At 54.4% G+C, this 20033-nt stretch overlaps 1 protein-coding gene across 1 annotated transcript in view; it reads right to left on the bottom strand.

Moving 5' to 3' along the window:
• Chga (chromogranin A) overlaps positions 1-16042 on the bottom strand; it is a 27056-nt gene extending 11014 nt beyond the window's left edge. Inside the window, exon 1 of the mRNA XM_048799225.1 lies at positions 15996-16042. The gene's annotated coding sequence lies outside the window, so the exon portion shown is untranslated. The remainder of the gene's footprint in view (positions 1-15995) is intronic.
• Positions 16043-20033: the final 3991 nt, after the last annotated feature.

The raw sequence follows: 20033 nt of genomic DNA, 5'->3' as shown, positions 1-20033 counted from the left end.
CCTGGCCTCCGGCGCTGGTGGGTCTGGCTGCGACCCGGAGGTGGCCCGGCAGGGCTCAGGTGGGCCTCCACCTGTCGACGGTTCCACCGATTTGCTGCGTGTCCATGAGCAAGTCACTTTGCGAGTCTGAGCCTCGCGTTCCTCCGCTGTGCGCACTGAGGTGACTGCCAGTGCTCGGCGGGCTCCTGCGCTTCCCCCTGCGCGCGTGCCTTCTCCCGCGTCCACCCGCTGAGGCACGGTCATCGCCCAGGGTTCCCCAAAACACCAGGAAGTCCCGGAGGCCTCCTTGTGGCGTTCCAGTTTGTGCCTTCGCGTTGATGATTGTGTGTTTCTGGTCTTGAATGAGGGTTACTCGCCATTGCTTTCCCGGCGCCGCGGGCCTCGCGCTCTGGCCCAGTCAGCGGGACTCAGTGATGACAGTCACGTGCGTTGGCTGAAGGCTGAAGTGGGTCTGGGACTCTGCCTGAGCGGCTACTGGGGGCTTCCTCTCCTGGGCCCGGCCACTGTTGGACACTTTTATGCTGGTGGTGAGGGCCGGGTGGGCTCCGGTTTTTAATGTCAAGCCCACACAGGAGTCCTGTGTGGCATCCGCTCTGTAGCCAGAGGCCGGCTCTTGGGAGCACCTTCCTGCTGCTGCCACCAGCTGTATTCTGGAACCTGGATGTTTTGGGGAAGGTCTGTTTCCTGGTTGATTCCTTCTGCCCTGGGACCCTCGATTCTCTGGCCATATTGCTGCTCTCATCCTGGATGCCAAATTGGGAACCTTGTGCTACCTGAGGCCAGTGTCACCGTGAACCTGCATCTGGGTGATAGTTTGGCACTGATTGCCACCTCCAGAGCCCCTCCTTTTTCCTGCCCCTCCTCTGCTGCTGTTTCCTGCTCCATACCTGTGCCCATTTCCTGTCCCTAAATGAAAAACTGGACTGAAATGACCCCATTCATGCATTTATTCACTCAACAGTGGTTAAGCACCTGCTGTGTGCTTAGAACACCTTAGAACAGCACTCAGCTGTACCCTGAGTATACAGCAGTAAGCAACCCCAGAAAGGCCCATGAACTTCAGGGGTTCATGTCTAGAGGAGGAAGACAGACAATGGGTAAGGAAGGATTCGAGGTGCTGGAAGTGCTCGGGAGGGGCAGGGTTACATCTAAATGGAGAGGACTGAAGAGGCCTTACCCAAGAGGTGACATTTGGAGTTGGGGAGAGGGGGCCTGCTGTGCCTAGGAAAAGAGAGCTCCAGGAGAGAGACCCACCTTTGCAAGTGCTGGCAATGAAGTACAAGGGCACAAGGGACCTGGAGAATGCAGGGGAAGTGTAACGTGTATTCCATCTCAAATCCGGAGAAATACAGGGAAATCCCCTGTGCTCCTACCACCCAGAGACAAGCATCAGTCATTTTAAAGCATTTATTCTATGGTCTTTGTTTGAGGCTGCTTCATTAATTTGAGTTGCCTTTAGCCGAGCCATGAAAGAACAAGGGTCTCTGGCCCTGATGATGTGAATGTGTGCAGGTGTGTGGCCTCTCCTTCTGAGCATCATACCATCAATATTTACTCACGTCATGAGCGTTGTTGTCTGCCACAATTTTTTGTGTACTGCAATGTAACTAATTTTCCGACAGGTATACTCTGTTTCTCACTATGGAGTCCGGCTTGGTGTCATGCACTTGATTGATAGCACGTACTAGATACTGTGCTTTTGCCGTTATAAAGAGCAATCTCATACACAGACCTCTGCAGCATTTTTAATTATTTCATAAACAAGTAAGAGACCAACGAGACTGGCAGGCCAGGCGACAGCGTCCAGGAGCCACAGCTGGACAGTGAGAAGCACACTGAGGCACTTTGCAAAATGTCACCTCTGATCAGATTCACATACAGCAGAGGGAATAGTGGTTGCCCAGGCCTGGGGCATGGGGGAGATAGGGAGTTCATGTTCTGTGGGTGCAGAAGATGACAGGGTCCTGGGGACTGTGTCGGTTGCACAATTATGGGAATGTACTTGACACCACTGAGCTGTGCTCCTCAAAATGATCAAATCATAAATTTATATAAAGTTTAATTTACCATGACAAAAATAATTGCTGTTTCTATTGATGCAGGAGGGACTGTCTTCTTGCCCAGGGGGGCGGGCAGCAGGGAGCAGGGAGCAGGTGTCCTGGCCTCTCTGAGGGGCAGACACTACCCATCTAACTGCTGCGCCTGGAGCTCTCCAGACACCAAGCCCGGGAACAAGGGCACTAGAGCCCCCACCAGCTGGTCCCCCAGGACTCCAGAGGGATCCTCACATGTGCAGCCCCCAGAATGCTGACACCATGAGAGAGAGACCCAGAGGCAGCCCAGGTGCCTCCCTGGGGAACTGCAGACTCAGGGCTGCCCCCAAAGCTACTCCGACTCCAGCAGGTGCGTCTGACCCACCTCCCACGGCCAGGATCACCCCTTTTGTACCCAAAGCCTTTTTCCATATGATGTTTGGGGGGAGGGGCTACAGAAAGATCTGGATGCCCCCAGGAGCAGCCCTCGGCGATGTCTCGGGCATTCACTGCAGCTCCCCCCACCGGGGGCATCATTTTGAGGACGGCTGTTTTATACCATTTCGCAGCGTCTCCGTCTCCGGGTGTCAGAGCTGTCTCTCTTGGTGAGTGGCTCCGGGCACGCGCTTCAGTGACAGCGTGTGACAGCGTGTGCTCGCCGTAGCCGTGCTTCACGTCCTCCCCACTCCTCTTCTGGGGATTCCCCTCTTCCACAAATCTGTGTCCCAGGGAACCCAGGCTCAGGTGCTCCCAGCTCCGGCTGTGCCTGGGGTATGTCTGAAGGTCCTTGGCCCCGCAGCCACGGGGAGCTGCGTGTCCTGAGGCCTCAGCCCTTCTTGGTCTGGTCTCCCGCAGACTTCCCCTCTGTCCCTGGCTCCGGGCTTCACGGTTCTTGGTTGTCAATTTGGAGATGGTTCTTTAGACCCCTGTCCTACCCAGCAAGTGTCATCAACGCTTGGCCTCTGCCAGGCCTCTGACCAAGGTAGAGGCCCAAAGGCGAGGATGGACTGAGGACGGAACCTTCAAGGCTGGGAAACCGAGCAGGCCTCACATCAACCAAGCTGTAGCAACCCAGGGAGGGGCTGGGGAGAGCCCAGGCTCCAGGGTCGGGGAGAGCTCTCTGGGGTAGAACTGTGGCAACTCACCAAGTGCCCCTCAGTAGCCACTGTCCCATGATTTCCCATAAGGAGGCAAATGAGAGCAGTTGCATCAGAAGTTAGAAAAGAGCTCAGCCGTGAAAGCCTTCAAGAGGGCCACACAGCATAGATTACCAGGTGGAGGTTCAGAGGTGTTGTTTAAACTGCCTAACACCACACAGCTAAGAAGGGGCAGAGGGGGATTTGACCGCAAGCTGTAGTGGTAATGTGAAAAAATTGTAATGTGAAAGCTTATTGCTGCTAGATAAAGGGGTAAATGCTAATACCTGTCAAAAGAGGAAATGGAGACTTGGAAATGAATGGTGCTTTGTCCTGAGTCACACAGAAAATTAATAGCAGGGCCGGGATGAGAGCCAAGCTCATCAGACGCCAGCCTTGGGTTTTCTTCCTGGACAAAGGTCCAGGTGGTGAGGCTCAGGGTGAGGGGCTCCAGATATTTCCTAGGGCAACTCAGTGACCTGGCAGAGGTGCATTCTGAGCACAGATTCTTTTTCACCAATTCAACCAAAGCCATTTCAGGACTGGGAAGAGGAGGCATTTCTGTATCCAACAAACAGCACCTACTGCGTTTCAGCTCTGTTCTCCCTGGAATATGCTAGTGAAGAACAGAGACAAGCTTCCTGGCATCTTGGAGCTGGTACTAGGAAACAGAGGACAAGGAGTAAACCATAATCAATAAGTATATCATACAGTAGGTTAGAAGTTGGTGGTTGCTGTGGGAAAAGGAGAGAGCTGAGTAGGGTAGGGAGCTGTGGAATCCCTGGGTGACAGGCTGTGGGCCTCACTGAGTAAGTGGTCTGGTAGGCCTCGAGGAGATAGTAACTTAAGTGAGGCATCTAGATAGAGAGCAGTGCAGATACATAGAGGAAGAACATTCCCAGCAGACATAGCCATTCAGAAATGAATAGCCAGTGCAAAAGCCCTGTGGCAGGTTTGAGGTAAAGCAAAAAGGCCAAGGCAACTGGAAGAGAGTAAGCTAGGTTCTGGGTGCAGATGATGAGGCACTGTTTAGGCCAGATGCCAAACTTCATGGACCTCGGTGAGGACTTTGGCTTTTACTCCAGAGCAGATGCTAACAGGAGGAAATAGCCAAAGATCAGGGAGTTACTGGGAGAAGAGGAGCCCCAGGAGGTATGGGGTATTGGGGTATGGCGTCTGATCCGGCTAGTTCTTGCAGTCCTAACACTCCATGCTGTCCCAGGGGGCCTGGACCAGAGTCAGAGAGGGCAAGAGAAAGCCATTGATTCCTGCTGCCTCTGGTGACAGAACCAGACCCCAGGGTCTGCCCATCTGTTCCTGTAGCTTGGGTGCAGGATGCCTCACGTAGGCAGGCCCTGCCACGGGGTCCTAGGGGACAGCCCTTGCTGGTCCCCCAGGGAAAGTGGCAGCTGCTTATCTGACAGTGGGGCCTGGGGCATTGAGCAGCAGCGTCAACATGCCCTCGGCCCCGCTCACAAAATCATATTTTCCAAACGTGCAGCTCCGCCAGCCCCTTATCAGGCCTCCAGGTGGAAAGCCCGGTTGCCGGGCAATTCGGCTTTATCTCCGAGGTCTGCACAGAGGCCAGTGCAAGGTGATTTCGTTAGATCCTCTCCCATCTGTCTCTGCAAACACCCTGGGGGCCTCCAATTAAGGTTTTGCTTTTCTTCTTTGGCAGATGTTTGCTTTAATCTAACGAAGCGGTTTCCAGGCCTCCTCTGTGGATGGACAAGGGCCTGGCTGGGTGGGTTATGGGAGAGGCGGGGAGGCCCATATACCAAGCCTTGGGCCCCGGGACTGGCTCATTGAGGACACAAGGTACAGTGGGTGGGCAAGAAGGACCAGGCCTGGACCAAACTGTGCCCCACTCCTGTCCCACTCCACAGGGCCACATTCCCACGGGGACCCACAGCAGTGCCTCCCCCTGAGCATGATGTTTTCTAGGGCGAGACCCGAGGATCAGAAACTCCCACATCCCAGAGGGAGGTGTTGGGGGTCCACCTGCAGAGGCCCCGCATGGAAGGTGCTGCAGGAGAGCCACTGGGTGACGCACGGGTGACGCATGCTCCGGCGTCACGCCGAATGGACCGGAACACGGGGAGCTGCGGGCCTGGGGGCAGGTAGGGTTAGGTTCAGGGCAGAGGAAGCGAGGTGGCTGGCCTGCCTGCAGGGACACGGCCTTGTGGTGGGGAAGGAGGAGGGTCAACGCTGCATGGGAACAGGTCAAAGGAGCGTCTAAGAAGGGGCAGGCAGCTAGGTCTCTGGGGAGGAGGACCCCTTGCCCAGCCCCAGGCCCTAGGCCCTCAACTCCATGAAAACCTGAAGGTGGACTTCTAGAGCCTCCCAGGGAGGCCTCACCAAGTGACTTCAGGGTGATCCCTGTCCCCACAGCCCTTGCTGGCTGGCGGAAGCAGCTCAGGAGGTGGAAAGAGCTACTCTTTGGACTGATTTTAAATTCTGGCTCTGCCTACTACTCTGTGTGGCCTTGAAAAGTCACTTTTCTGAGTCTCTGTTTCCTGTTCTATAAAAATGACCAAAGCGCTTCTTGTGTGATTTACCGTGAACTTAACTGATAAAACCCCGTCTCGCCAACACTGGGTGCCCGGCACGCGGAGCCTGCTCGCGGGAGCTAACAGAAGGCAACAGCCAGTTCTCGGCCTTCAGGGGAGCTCAGCACCTGTTAGTGCCCCCACCCCTCCACAGCATGTCCCTTCCCTCCTCCCCCAGGTTCTGTGCTCTGGTGTGGCCCTTGTTTATGTTGTTCCATTTGGCTGACAAATGACCCAGGTCCTGCAAGCTCCAGAGTCAGCAGGACTGGACAGCTCGGCTTCTGAGAGGGCATCTGACTTTGCATCTAAGTAACAGGGCCAGGGATGGTGGCACCGGCCTCCTTGGGCCCCTGCAAGGGCGTGGAGTTTATCAGGTGTCAGGTCTGGCCCTAGTGAGAGCAGTCCATATCGGTGGCTGATGTCCAGGCTGATGGAGTCTCCCACGGCTGTGTCGAGCTCCCTGTGCAGGAGAGCCCAGGAAGGAGAAGCTGTTCCTAGAGGACCGAGGGGTGCTGATCCTGGTCCCTATTGAGGGGAGGGTGGTAGCAGGTGCCCCCAGTCCTCAGGCCCTGCCCTTTCCCAGCCAGTGTAGCAGGGGGTCAGGAGCCCAGGCAGAGAGGTAACTGGGGAGAACTGAGTGGCCTGAAGGGGCTCCCGGGGGAGGGGGGGATGGCCCTGCAGGCACTGCTGGGCACTGCTCGTTCCCTGCCGAATGGCATCTCAGAGCCCATCAGCCGACAGCCTCCTTCCCCTGAATCTCCCAGCCCTCACCTGGGTCCCCAGCTCAGAGACTGAGCAGTGGGTCACTGTTTTCCCTCCTGCCTCCCCAGCTGCCCCACAGGGGTCCTCCTCCTGCCTGGACCCAGGTCGGTGCAGGTGCCCACCTGGCACCATTTACTTGCCCAAGAATCGTCCCCTGCCCTCCGCCTGGCCCACCCGCAGTGCTCCCTCCCTCTGCTCACAGCTCCCCACTGCACCCCAGCAGGAGGTGCCCCGAGTTGGACATCCTCAGTCACCTTCTCTGCAGTGTGTGGAATGCAGGCAAGTGGGGGACAGGGCACCAAGCACGTGGGGGTGAGGTGGTGTGACTAGGCAAAGGAACTAAGGAAAGGACAGGAAGGTCTGCCGCAGCTGTGCTCCACGCGGTCACCTCCTGGATGTCTGGCTTCCCCTCTCCCAGTCCCACTCCCCTCTCCCCGGTTGCTGTGCCTAGGTCATGCCATCCCCCCACTGTCCCGACTCCTCCAGCCTCCCCTGGTATCTGGAGGTGCCAGGCACACCCCTGACCCCTCTTTCCCATGTCTCCTGACCAAAATGCCTCAGCTCCCACTTTCCCAACCGTCAAGGCTCCGCCATCTCCACTCAATGATTTCCGCCCAAGGCATTTTCTGATCAGTCCCAAGTCCCCTTCTCTCTCCACTCTCCAGATGGCGTAGCCCTGGCCATCACCTGACAGGTTGCTTATCACCCTTTGCCCTGGCGACTGGCATGCAAAATAGATTTCAGGACTCATGAGGGAAAGACACTGCTTCAAATCAGTCCGGACTCTGCATTCATAGGAACCCGACTACTTTTTAAAAATCTCTTAACCCATGAGAACAGTGGTGGGGTGTTTTTGCAAGGTGGGGGGCCTATTGGGATGTTTGAGGGGAGATGGGTCCATTTGGGACCCCACATCTGTGTGTCACCCTGTGAAAAGTGTTCACGCTGACTCCTCAGGTAAAGGCGAGTCTCTGAAGCCCTGCTCCGTGGGTTGGCCCTGATGCGGGTGGAACACGGCGCAGGCGCGCTGCGGGCTGCTGTCCGTGGTGCTGAAACATCACCCAAGGGAGAGCGCAGGCGGTGGCTGGAGACTTGTCTACATCCCAGGAGACCCTAGTTTTAAGCTATGCCTTTTTTTTCTAGCTGTTTAAACTCTAAATGTTTACATCAAAAACTAAGTAGAATATTGGCCTTTTTACCCCAAAATTCATGGGGTTTCAACATATTTCCAGCAGTTAGACACTTTCCACTTCCCAGAACTGGAGAACAGAGGAGTGATGTGCGTCCCCACCACAGCCCTCGCACTCCGTGGAGGAGGAGGGAATTAGCTTCTTCTGCATCATTTTGTAGACCTCGTGCCAGCTCTAACTCTTACTGACTTGATGGCCTTCATCAAATCAATTCAGTTATATGGGTCTGTTTTCCTCTTTTATAATGTCAAAAGAGATGGTGGGAGAGATTGGGACTAGGTTATCTCAGAGATCCCTTTCCTTGCTGACCTGATGGCTTCTGGTTCACCAGTCATCTCCCACACCTCCAGGAGCCCTCTAAAGCAACAAGACAATCTAGGACATTTCTTACCTCCAATTCAGAAGACAGTTTGTTACGGATAATACTCAGAGGGCTTTGCTTGTGACGGCCTGTCCCATCTTAGAAGGACATCCAGACATCTGTTCATCTGCTCCTGTACATTGAGGTGACTAACAAGTTCTCAGCTTTCTCTGTTATAAATCACTTGGTGAGAATCATTTGGCCCTAAATGTAAACAGTGAATTATATTCTACACACATCAACTTTTCCAGAGAAGAACTGTGCCTGAGCAAGAGGCTTTGGGGACAACTAAAGCTACAGAATGAACCTCATAATCAGATCCTTTCAGCTTGGAGGGCCTCAGAGGCCTTTGGATGCTGCCACGCCCCTGATGAGGGGACTTGGAAGCCACAGCACCCCTCTGCTCCCAGTTCTCCCACTCAGGACAAGTAGTTCAGGACCAGTGGTTGGATGAAGACCTTCCTAGGCAACTCGATCACCTTATCCTGCAATCCCAGCGAGAGATCTCCTTCCAGAGGATTGAATACCACTAAATAATAAATGCCTAAGATCAGAGAATTCCTACCAAAAACTGAGAGCTGTGTCTCAGGCTTGTTTTTCCTGGAGTTGCAGGACTTTGAAAGGTCACCTTGTCTTTAATGGCCTCTCTGCTAACAGAAAGGGAGAATGGAAGACACAGAGAGAACCCCAGGGATCTGCCTAGCCTTCCTCTTAATGAAGAGTAAAGAGTGGCTGGGAAAGGGGCCTGGGGACCCAGGTCTTCTCTGAGCCAAGAGCTCTGCAGCCTTGGCAGAGTTCTGAAGCCCTTCGGGCCTCAGTCTTTTCATCTGCCAGTTGGAGCTAATATTCCCTGCCCCAGAGAGAGGCTTTGTGAGAAGAAAACAGTTCAGTGACCATTTGCTATGTCATTTATTTATTCATTAATTCCACAGGGTTTATCCAACACACACTATGTTCCAGGCCTGCGTTTGGTGCTGGAGAAGCAGCGGTAAATGGCACAGTAGGGGCCTTCTTTGTCAGGCTCGCTTTTCAGTGTCGGGGAGACCGCGGAGGGTGCTGAGTCAGGAGGCTTCCCAGGGTCCCCCTCATCCCAACCCTAGAGGAAGAAGTAGAGGAAGACGGGGGGATGTTAATGATGATGAGGAAAAATGATGATGAAGTAAATGAACGAATGAAAAGTTTTGTCCTGTTGATCCAGAGCATGGAAGGGAGAGATGTGTCGGTGTCACTTACCCAGGCTAAAACACTCAGATTGAAAAGTAGCCAAAATATGTCAACAAATGAATTTAAAAGTCTTTAAAAAAAGCCTTCTGACCCAGATATTTAGCAAGTATGCTAATGTGGATACAAAAGATGTTCATTGCAACATTATTTACAAAAAGCCCCAGATGGAAAACTTTCAGATGTCCAGCTTCTGGGGATCCATTAATACAATTAATATGTATACACCATGGAATGTTCTGCAGGTATTTTCATTGATATTTTAGAAATGTGTGGACATGGCAAGATGCTCATGATACACAGTTAAGTGGAGAACACATGTGGGATTTGATTCCTCATGTGAATGTGTGCACACACACATACATGAACAATGTGCAGAGACATACTTCATGTTAATAGTAGATATTTAAGGTGGTGGGATTGCGGGTGTTAAAACTTTTTCTTTATACTTAGTGGTATTTTCTAAAGCAGATATGTATTGCTTACAGAATTAAAACATTTTAAAAACTGTAACAAAAATTAACACTTGAAGAGATACTTGACATCATTAGTTCTTTGGTAATGCAAATTAAAACAATGAAACTCCACTGTTCACCTATTAGAAAGTCTAGATTAGAAAGACTGAGAGCACCAAGTGCTTGTGAAGGTGTGGGGGAACTTGAACTCTTGTTCTACTGGTGGGAATGTAAAATGATATAATCATTTTGGAACACAATTTGTTGGTGTCATTAAAAATTAAATTTAGAGGCTGTGGTTGTGGCTCAGTGGTAGAACACTTGCCTAACATGTGTGAGGCACTGGATTTGATTATCAGCAACACATAAATAAATTAAATAAAGGTCCATTGACAATAAAAATAAAAATTAAAAATTAAACTTATACCTCCCATATGGCCTAGCCATTCTGCTTCAAGGTATTCACCCAAGAGGAATGAGTGCATCTGAACACATGACATGAAAGTTCATTGAAGCTTTTTATTTTTACAATATCCCCAAAGTGGAAACAGCCCAAATATATCCTAGCAGGTAAGTGAATGGAAGTTGTAGTCTATCCACATAACGGGATATTACTTCAATGAAAACGAACTACTGGTACACAGAGCAGCACGGATGAATTTCACAATAGAAGCCACACAAAAGAGCATATTATGTATAAATCCACTTATCTATAATTCTAGGACATGAAAATGAGCCTATAGTGACTAATTAAAAGCAAATTAGTGGTTACCTGAGGATGGGGGTGGGAGGGATGTGGAGTGAGGGAGGGATCACAAAGGGTCAAGAAGGAGTCTTGGGAGAGCTGGATCTGCTCACTGGGTGATGGCTTCCCACGTGTCAGAACTAACCAAACTGTACAATTGAAAATTGTACAAGTGTATGTCAATAAAGCTGTTTTCTGAAACTTTATTTGCATTTCTTTGACGCTGAATTTACTCCCAGGCTGTAAGTTTTTGTTCCTCCATTTCTTCTGGGATGACTGGTTCTTTGTGCAACCTCCTCTTATGGTTCAAGAGTAATCTGTTCCGGGGCTTGGGATGTGGCTCAAGCGGTAGCGCGCTCGCCTGGCATGCGTGCGGCCCGGGTTCGATCCTCAGCACCACATACAAACAAAGATGTTGTGTCCGCCGAAAACTAAAAAATAAATAAATATTAAAAAATTCTCTCTCTCTCTTAAAAAAAAAAAAGAATAATCTGTTCCTCTTCAGTGAGGACCAGCTCTGTGTGGCAGGAGCTCATCTATGGGGTAATCGGCCTTGAGCTCTGTAAGTGTGGCACATGTGGGCACTTTGCTCACCTGGGTGTGCTCCAAGACTAGCGAACCTACATCTAAACCCTGCAACTCCACCGAACTCTCTGCATTTTTAAGCAGGTGCAGTAAAACTTCTGCATTCTTGTTCTGGGCCACCAACCTTGTGCCCAGCCCCACGCCTGGCCTGGACCCACCTCCCAGTCCCACCACTGTGATGCTGGAATGGCACACACTGTTTCTTTAAAGTGATATCTTGCAGATATTTGGTGATTTTCAGATATGGACACTCTTGATGGCCTGGGCAGTGTCTCGGGTGTTCTTAAAGTGGACCCAAAGATTTGAGCTCTTGATTTTCATGATTTTGTGGGATTTCTGGGTCAAGAGAGTAGGGAACTATTTCCATGGATCACCTATGGTCTCTTACAGGAAGAGGAAGGGCAGTAAAGCTATCTATTTTTTCTTTAAAAAGTCCACCACAAGGACACAGGGATGAGATATAGATATCCCCCAGTCTCAAGCTGGCTTGATCCTCCTGGGAGCAAGAGCAATTGTGCCTACCTGACCCACGAAGAACCTGGGACCAGAGAGGCTTAGCACTGGTCTCCACCATCCCTCAGAAAGCCTGGGGCAAACCAGAGTCATGCTTCCTCCTCTGTATCCAGCACTCTTTCTGCAAGGTACTGGCTGTGCTCCCAGGAGCCACCGAGGGCCTGTCAGCACATCCTGAGTCTAGGGACAGGGTGTCCCTGCTGCCTGAAGATGTCATCTCCCCACCACTCCTCACTTCTCCCCTGGTAGTGGTCCTTCAGCCGCAGGAGAATGGCTTAATTTGCAGAGAGAAGCCGTGGTTACAGCATCTCCCCCGGGAAGTAATAAAGCCCAGAGTGAGATAAGGGACAAATGCAATTACCTAATAATGCTTTTGTCTGTTGCACAGACCAAGCTGGCAATTCTTGCCCCTGTCCCAGCTTCCTGGAGAGATTTCCAGGGCCACCAGCCCTGAAGATTGCTCCAAAACAAGGGGTCATAGTGGAGAGTGGAGGGCTTAGAGGATGGGTGGAAACTGGGCACGACTAGGGATGGGGCTGCAGGCTGGGCCCAAGCACCCACCTGGCTTCTGTCTGCATTTCCCTCTCGGCTCTGGGAGTTAGAGTGTTTGCAATTAGAGCAGGAACAGGATCCTAGAGGCCAGTGAGCACAGGCCTTGCACACGGACAGAGCCGGTATGTGTCCTGGCAGCAGCTGGGCAGGATCCCCGCCATGAAATGGGCGTAAGGGTGGTCCCTGTCTTGTGTGACAACAACCTGTCACATAAGGCCACGTCAGCCCTAAACGGTGCTCTCCTTCTATTCCATTTTCTCCCTAAACTCTGTGCACCAAGATGGGACAAGATGGGACAAGCTGAGGCAGGAGGCCTGGACCCACAGAGCACGTGGGAGTCAGATGGAGAAGTGCGAGCAACCACGTTCACTGAGCACTTCCTGCATCCCAGGACTGGCTGAGCCCTCGACAGGGCTTCATCCTCATGACAACCTGTGCTACACCCTCACCACCAACGAAACACAGAGGCCCCATGACGTTAAACCACTTACCCAAGGGCACATGGAGGCAGTCAGGCACAGGTCTCGACCCCACGCAATCCTACTCTGTGCACCTGGCTTGTGGATGGAGCTCCCTGCCAGGCTCCTGGGGTCTTCCTGCTTCGTGGTCCCCTCCCTCCTGGCTGGGGAGCTTGTCCCAGTAGTGCTCCAAGTTCCAGGTCTCCCTAGACTCTGTGCCACTCAAGCCATGCTGTGAGTGCTCAAAATCTACAAAGACTTTCCCGTTCGTGGATCTGAATCACTTGAAAGAAGAGACCTGCTATCATTCCTGCTCCACAGAGCCTCTGGGGAAGACAGTGCGATCTCCTTCCCAGTGGCAAATGCACATTTATGCACAGGGGGCCGTTCAACCTGCAGAACATCCCGAGAGGTAGACACTGTCAGGCCACTTCATAGAGAAGCACAGAGGCCTGGAGAAATTAAGAGTTTGCTGAAGTTTACAAAGCAAGGCAGCAGCTGAGTCAGCAGTTCGCTCAGATTGGGTTGACCCCAAGCTGTAGCTTTTCACCACTTAGACCTCATCTTAAACAGAACCCAGTCTTGTCCCATGAGCCTTGTGTGAGCCCAAAGCAAGAGGTGATGACTAAGCCTGCCCTCCCCAGCCCTCCCAGAGGACGGCTCCGAGGTCACTTACCCACAGGTCAATCCTGCCTGTTCCTGAGTTGATCAGACAACACCCACCTTCCATTCACTCGCTCACTCGTTCATTCCACAACTAAGATGGGTAGCATTTGCTGCACCCCAGAAACCAGCTGGACCTTTGATTTCTGTATGTCCTTTATTCATTGACTGCACTTGAAGGACTTGCTCCCTGGTAGAGAGAAAGGAACAGGGTGGGTGAGGAACCTGCCGCCTCTGTTGGGGAGCAAAGTGCAGAGCACCCCCTTCCCTCACTGCTCTTAGCACAGAGAAAAGCTGCCTATTTTGAGTATCAATATTCAGCAGTTTCCATGGATACCAGATCACAATAACTAAACCAAGCAGGTGCAAATCAAGTGTCTCTTTCCATCTTCGATGTCATCCACTGACAGCTTCTACCCACCTGCACTTCCAGCCATTCTTCCGGCGCCGCCAGGTTCTGTACTTGAACACACACATTTATAGTAATGATCCTAACAACTGAAAAAGCAGCTACCATTTGCTGAGACTGTGTGCGCCAGGCCCTATTCTAGTCACAACAGCCCTTGGAGGGAGGCTCTATTATCATCCCCTACACAGGATGAGGAAACAGAATGGAAAAGGGTAAAGGTTTTGCCCACTTAAAAAAAAACACACACACAAAACAGTCCTGGGAGGACATCCATCTCGTCTGATTGTTGAGTGATGCCAATATACCCAGGTCTGAGAGTTAAGACTCCCCTCCAGGCTGCCAGGCCGGCTCCTCTCCCTGGGCCAGTCCAGCGTCCCTCCTTCGCACCTCTGTGCCTTGTATATAAAGCTTCCAGAAACAGGAGCACAGGCGGGCGCCCACGCGCTGGCTCCGGGACCCAGGCCCAACTGGTGTGAGTGCTCAGAATTGAGGTGCGTGGGTCTGCCTCCCACCATCCTGTCCCACTCGGTGGCTCTGGACAGGAGAGAGGCTCTGAGCAGAACTGGGGTGAACAGGTGGCTGCTTTTTCTCCTAGCCTCCTCCCACCCCTGCCACAATCCTCTGTCCTGGTACACACTCAGCCACATGAAGGCAGGCTGCGGGGCTGTGAGCAGGGGAGGGTGTGACGCGAGCCCAGCTCTTGTCCAGAGGCAGTGGGAGTCGGGGGAGCAGCAGTCAGGTCCTCACAGCTGAAATCGAGCCTGGCCATCTCCAATCAGTAGGGTTTATTAGAGCCCTGGGACAGGGAAGCCCCCCTTTCCTGACCTATGCAGCCCCAGAGCTAGCTCCCCTAGGGAGCCTCGGCCAGCTCTGCACCCTCACTGACCTTCCAGAACTTGTTGTCCACAGGATCACTGACTCCAAAGGCACCCTGTGGCAGACCACGGTCACGGGAAAACCCAGATCAGCACAAGGGCTTGCAGAATCAGGGTGAGAGTCTGCAGCCCACGACTCCTGGCACCCCTTGGCCTTGACCCTCTTTTGATTCCTTCTGCACATCTCCAGGATGAGGCTGGGTCATTGGTCACCCCCAGCCTGTCTTCCTCCTGCTTCCTTCACCAGCTCGTGACATTCTGGTGGGCTCTTCCTGTGGGTGTCTGTACCTAGACAGCTGCGTTTGGGATTTTTCCAGAAATGTGAGATCAGAGGAGCTTTGATCTGGGACTCAGAGGAGCTGGTTCAAGTCTGGGGTCTGATGCGTGAGGCACGGACCCGGGCACGTGGCTTACCCTCTGATTTCAGGTGTGGCATCTGTACCTGTGGATTATGAGCCAGCTCTGGGGGGGTCATGATAATCATGATCGCTGCGCCTTTCAACTGGGCTCTTCGCAGTGTTCTCATCTCTACATGGAACTTTAGGGACATGCAGGTAGCTGTGTCTCAGAGACCTCTGCCTCCAAGCCTGGGATCTTCCGCCTGACCGTGCGACCTCTTTCCCCCAGGGGGTCCTCAGAGAGGCTACGGGCACAGGAGATTGGTGGTTCTTCTGACTCCTGGGAGCCCTGGCAACTGATCACAGGTTCCTGCAAGGAGCACTTCTCTGTCCTTGTCTGTCCCATTCACGTTTTCCTACTTCTGAGCAGGCAAGCAGCCTCCCTTCTGGGCACCCATGGCTGCCACCATCCTGTCCCCATGCCTGGAGAGCTGGCACCAATGTGCTCCTGTTTCCTTCACTGTTTTCACACGGAGGAGGCACCGCCTTCCAAATCGGGAAAGGAGGTTAGAAGAAATAGCTCTGCAGCTGTCCCGAGCCGCTCGCCTCCGCTGCTGGGCCGGGCGGCTGTTTGTGTTGGGCACCCATCTGGCTCCTGGCAGGCGCTGCCTCTTCACCACCCCTAGTGGATGCCACTGTGCCCTGTGCGCCGCGTCCCCTCTGCCCCCCTCTGACATCAGCTGCAGCCTTGCGGGTGGTCCTCGTCTTGCTGGGGCCTCAGCCCACGTCCTGCTGAATGCCAGGCTTCCTGCTCACAACTTTCCCCAGTGAAGGGTGGGCGCTGCGTCCCCAGGGACAATCCTGTCAGGGGGAAAGTGGTCAGCGAGGACAGGCCCCTGCTCCCCGTCATTCAGGGCCGTCCTGAGGTGCCTTTTCATGTCCCCCAGATCATGGAGGGTCCTGGTGGACTCAAGCCCAGCTGCCCTCACCTGGCCCGGCTCAGCAATGCACGCTCCAGTGGCTCTCTGCTTTATGGTCTCCCTGCCCATGTGCCTTCCCGACAGACCCTGGGGACATCCTCCCAAGCACACTGCCTGGGTCCCAGTCTGTGTCTCAGGCTCCATGTGGGACGGAAGCACGAGTGGAGGTGGCAGAGCAGGAGAGGAGGGCAGCGAGGTCCCGACAGAGAAAACTGCTGTGGTGAGAAGTCACACCTGACCCGCCATCCCTGTGACCCCACAGGTTGAAAGCCACCTCCGGTGCCCTCTCACTTCTCCCCTGCAGGCAGAAGTCCCCTTCTCTCCCCGTTTCTGCTCCTATGTGGCACATGCCTTGCTATGGCTGGTGTCATCCTAGGGTGACAGGTTGCCTCGTGAGCACAAGACGTGGCCGCCGCAGCTTCCAGACCTGCACAGAGGCTAAAGGACACGCTGCTTACGCTGACCGTGCGGGGTGCCCGTGGGGCCCTGCCTCGGTTTACAGTGAGGACAGTACCTACTGTGTACGGTCGTTCCTGCCTCTCCCCCATTGAGAAAGTGTTGGTTGTTACCCAGGATGTTGGGATCGGACGTCTGTTTCCACAGGTCGTTAGGGTAGCACGGGGGGACAGGGACAGGACTGGCCACAGGGAGACCAGCTGGTGGACAGGGAGGGGGCGGTGGCCTATAGAGGTGGCACAGTGGGAATGGAGAGTGCAGGTAGATTGGGCTTTTGGGTGGGCTGGAGGGAGAGGCCGGGCTGGGGGTGAGGACAGTTTTGCTTGGGGCTCGGGTGTCTGATGCTGCCTGTGTTGCGACCCAGATGAGCAGCGGCAAGCTGGGGACCCTCAGGGCAGCGTTGGCCCTGCTGAGTGGCCAGGGCTGCAGCGCTGACCACAGTGCCAAGGCGTTGATGTGGGAGGGGGTGCAGCGGGAGCCTGGGAGGCTGAGGAGGAGCGTGAGGTTCAAGGCCCAGGTGGAGGAGCCCACGTAGGCTGGCCCGCTGCCCTCGGGTCCAGAGGCGCCGGCTTCTGATAGCAGACTCCTATGTGGAGTCCTGCCGACCCCAGCCCGGGGTCCACCCCTGCCCTCCCGCCTTACCCAGCCCTCCCCACCTAGGCCAGCCCTCCCCACCTAGGCCAGCCCCACCCTCCTTCCCAGGCACTGGACCTGAGGGCAGGACGCCATTTCCCGTAACTCCTGCCATTTCCTGTCATGCAGGACAGCCCTATTTAGCCAATGTCAGGAACCAGGGCCATTTAAAAAGTCACCTTTAAAGAAAGTGGTGCAGGAGGAACGTGGGGAGGAGCAGAAGACCCCACCCCTCCATTATTCCTCCATTATTTCCTTGGATAAAAATATTCTGATCCTCGATTTCTGCATCTGTGGATGGGACAGTGGTCATGCTGTCCAGACACAATCCCGCGGCTTGAGGTACAGATTGATGTCCATCTGGCCTTTACTTGTAGGAGTCTGCGGTCTTCCACGCCCTTAGACAGGAGAGCCACTGGGCATGGCAGGACTGTCCCTTTGTGGGGTGGGAACAGGAGATAACTGGCTGGCCTCCAGTTACTTTTTGGAGCAAGGGTTGACACTGAGGGGCCTTCCTCGTGGTGCTGCCTCAGGTGACCAGAATCTCCTGTTTTCTGGAAAACCTGTCCTGTTTGGGGGGCCCACCTGCTTACCTGAAGTTCCAATTCAGTTAAGTGGAATTTAGCATGATGACTCCATCTTGGTCAGGTCTGGTCTGCTGGGGCCTAGGGTAGGAGCTCAGCCCAAACGAAGGCTTCCCATAGGGTCACCAGCAGCGCCTGCCCCCAGGGCTGAGTAAGGTGTAGAAGTCCAGCCCACCTGGGGGCACTCTCTTGTGGCTACCACTGTTGTGCTTTCCATTCCTGAGAGGAAGGACAGGGAGGGACAAGTGGCTAAGGCTGGACTCTGTCCACCTCCTCCTTCCCCAGGGCTGCAGGAGCCTCCTGATGCCCTCCCAGGCAGGGCTCAGGGCTCCCTGTGCTCTTTCCCATGCCCGCCCAGAGCCCGGGTCTATTTCCCTGGTGGAAGCCAGGGCTCCCGTCCTGCCACTTCTGGGGGAGAGGTGCAGAATTATTGGTTTACTTCTGTTCCTCTCCTGCTAGCAACCCTGCCATGGCTGACTCCTGGTTGAGGCGTGCCAGAGGCCACTTGAATCCCCTGCTCTGGGGGTAGGGGACCTCTTTACGACTCCACTTACCCCCCAGAGTTTCTGGCCACCTCCAGTTTCTGGCCACCCCCCCCACAACGCCTGCCCTTTTGGTAGCCTGTGGGTGATGGGAGTGGGTCCTACTCCTCATGGTACCCGAGGCAGGAAAGAGACAACAGACACATTGAAAACCACTGCTTCACACCCGGGGGGCTCAAGACTCCATCCCCAAATTCCTAAGCCTGACCTTGGAAGGTGCAGGAGCTCAAGCCCTGAGCTGGATGTAGCCCACCACAGCAGGTCTGCAGTGCCACCCAGGCACAGCCACGCTCCTGCGCGCTTCTCAGCAAACCAGTGTGGAGCCACTGGAATCCGGGGGCAGGCAGGGTGCCTGGGACAGTGGAGTCTTTAGCTTCTGTTTCTGGGGGGGGGGAGGGTCACAGCAGGAAGCTGGACTGGAGGAAGCCAGAGCCTGGCTGTGGAGCAGGTGAGGAGGTGGGTGCTCCAAGCACAAGGCTCAAGGGGCGAGGCCCTGGGTTCCGGGGGTGGGGGTGGAGGCTGTTAGCTCTGGCCTCCACCCAATGTCCAGCTTGCAGGTTTCCTAGCAACCGTTGTTCATTTAATCAACATTGACTTTGAACATAGAAATCAATTTCCTTTATGACATGAACCAGAGAGCTGTACGAGCCCCCAGGTGTAAACGGTCACTGCTCAGATTCATGAACAAGATGGACACGGAGTACCTTCGGTGACAGGGGGAGCGTGGGGGGTATGGAACTGAAAGTCCCCCAAGGGTGTGACTCAACTGAGGCCCTTTCTTCCCCGGAAGCTCTGCAGGGACTGAACACCGTGCTGGAGGCGCAGGTGGGCTCCAGGTGTGCGAGGAAATGAACAAGAGGGCTCAGGAACTGCGGGTGGCTCGGTGGCCATTTTTATTTTACAACGACAGATATGTGTTGTAACGAAACACACTTCACAGAAATATTACGGAGGGACACGGGGCAGGATGTGGTTTTCGCCAGGAAGGGGGTTGCCAGCCATTTTAACTTTATTATCTAGACTTTTAAAACATGAGCATGTGTCACCTCTTCAACCTGCCAAGACGGGAGTGTCATTCCTTCTATCACAGGAGGATTGCAGCTTTGAGGACCAACGGGGACAGTCTCTTGAGGGGCCAGTGAGGGTTGAGGCTGCGGGGACAGAGTCCTAGTCCCTCTGGGCTGCTATAGATGGCCAAGGGCCTCGGACCTCGGCCGCTGTCCACAGCTCTGGAGACTAGAAGCCCAGGGGACACAGATCCGGTGTCTGGGGAGGGTCCCTTCCTGGCGCACACCTGGCGCCTTCTCCCCTCCCCAGGAGGTTGCCCTATGGTTAGAGAGCTCATCCCACCATCTGCCCCCCAAGGCGTCCCATCTCCTGAGGCCCAGTAACGAGGTTCCAGCATAGGACCTTCAGGGACACAGGACTCAGACCATGGCAGGCAGCGAGGGCCTGGGAGAGGAGCAGGGGAGCAGGAAGAGGAAGGGAGGTTGCCCCCCTCCCCGCCCCCCCACAGTGAACCCCTCTACAGGACCAGGTGGGGCATCCTGCTGTGCTGGGGGCCAGGCCAGGTCCTCTGGAACCCCAGGAGGCGTCGGCTGGGCAGGCTGGGGGTGAGAGCCTGGACGGCCCCCTTCTCCCGCTGTCCCCGTCTGGGGCTGCTGGCCCCCAGGCCCTCCCTGACCTTAGCAAGCTACACCTCCTCTGGTGGTCTCAGTCCTGCCTGTGGCTTCTGTCACTGATGGAACCCTGGCCTTGCCTCCCTGCACCCTGAGCCCATCCTTCAGTGCACCCAGGTTGCTAAAGGACACTGGTTCGTCCCTCTCCTGTCCGAGACTGAGATCCGGGATGGACCAGGAGACCCGAGGCCTTTCCCACACGCCCCTGTCCTGCCTGGCTCCCTGCCTCTTCTTGGCCTTTGCACCCTGCTGTGACAAGTGTCACCGAGCTCCTGGGGACAGGAGAGCCCCTCCCTTCGCACTCACTCCTCGCA

The sequence above is a fragment of the Marmota marmota genome, unplaced genomic scaffold, assembly GCF_001458135.2.
Source record: "Marmota marmota marmota unplaced genomic scaffold, marMar, whole genome shotgun sequence".
Lineage (NCBI taxonomy): Eukaryota > Metazoa > Chordata > Mammalia > Rodentia > Sciuridae > Marmota > Marmota marmota.
This window is presented reverse-complemented; position numbering and strand designations above follow the sequence as displayed.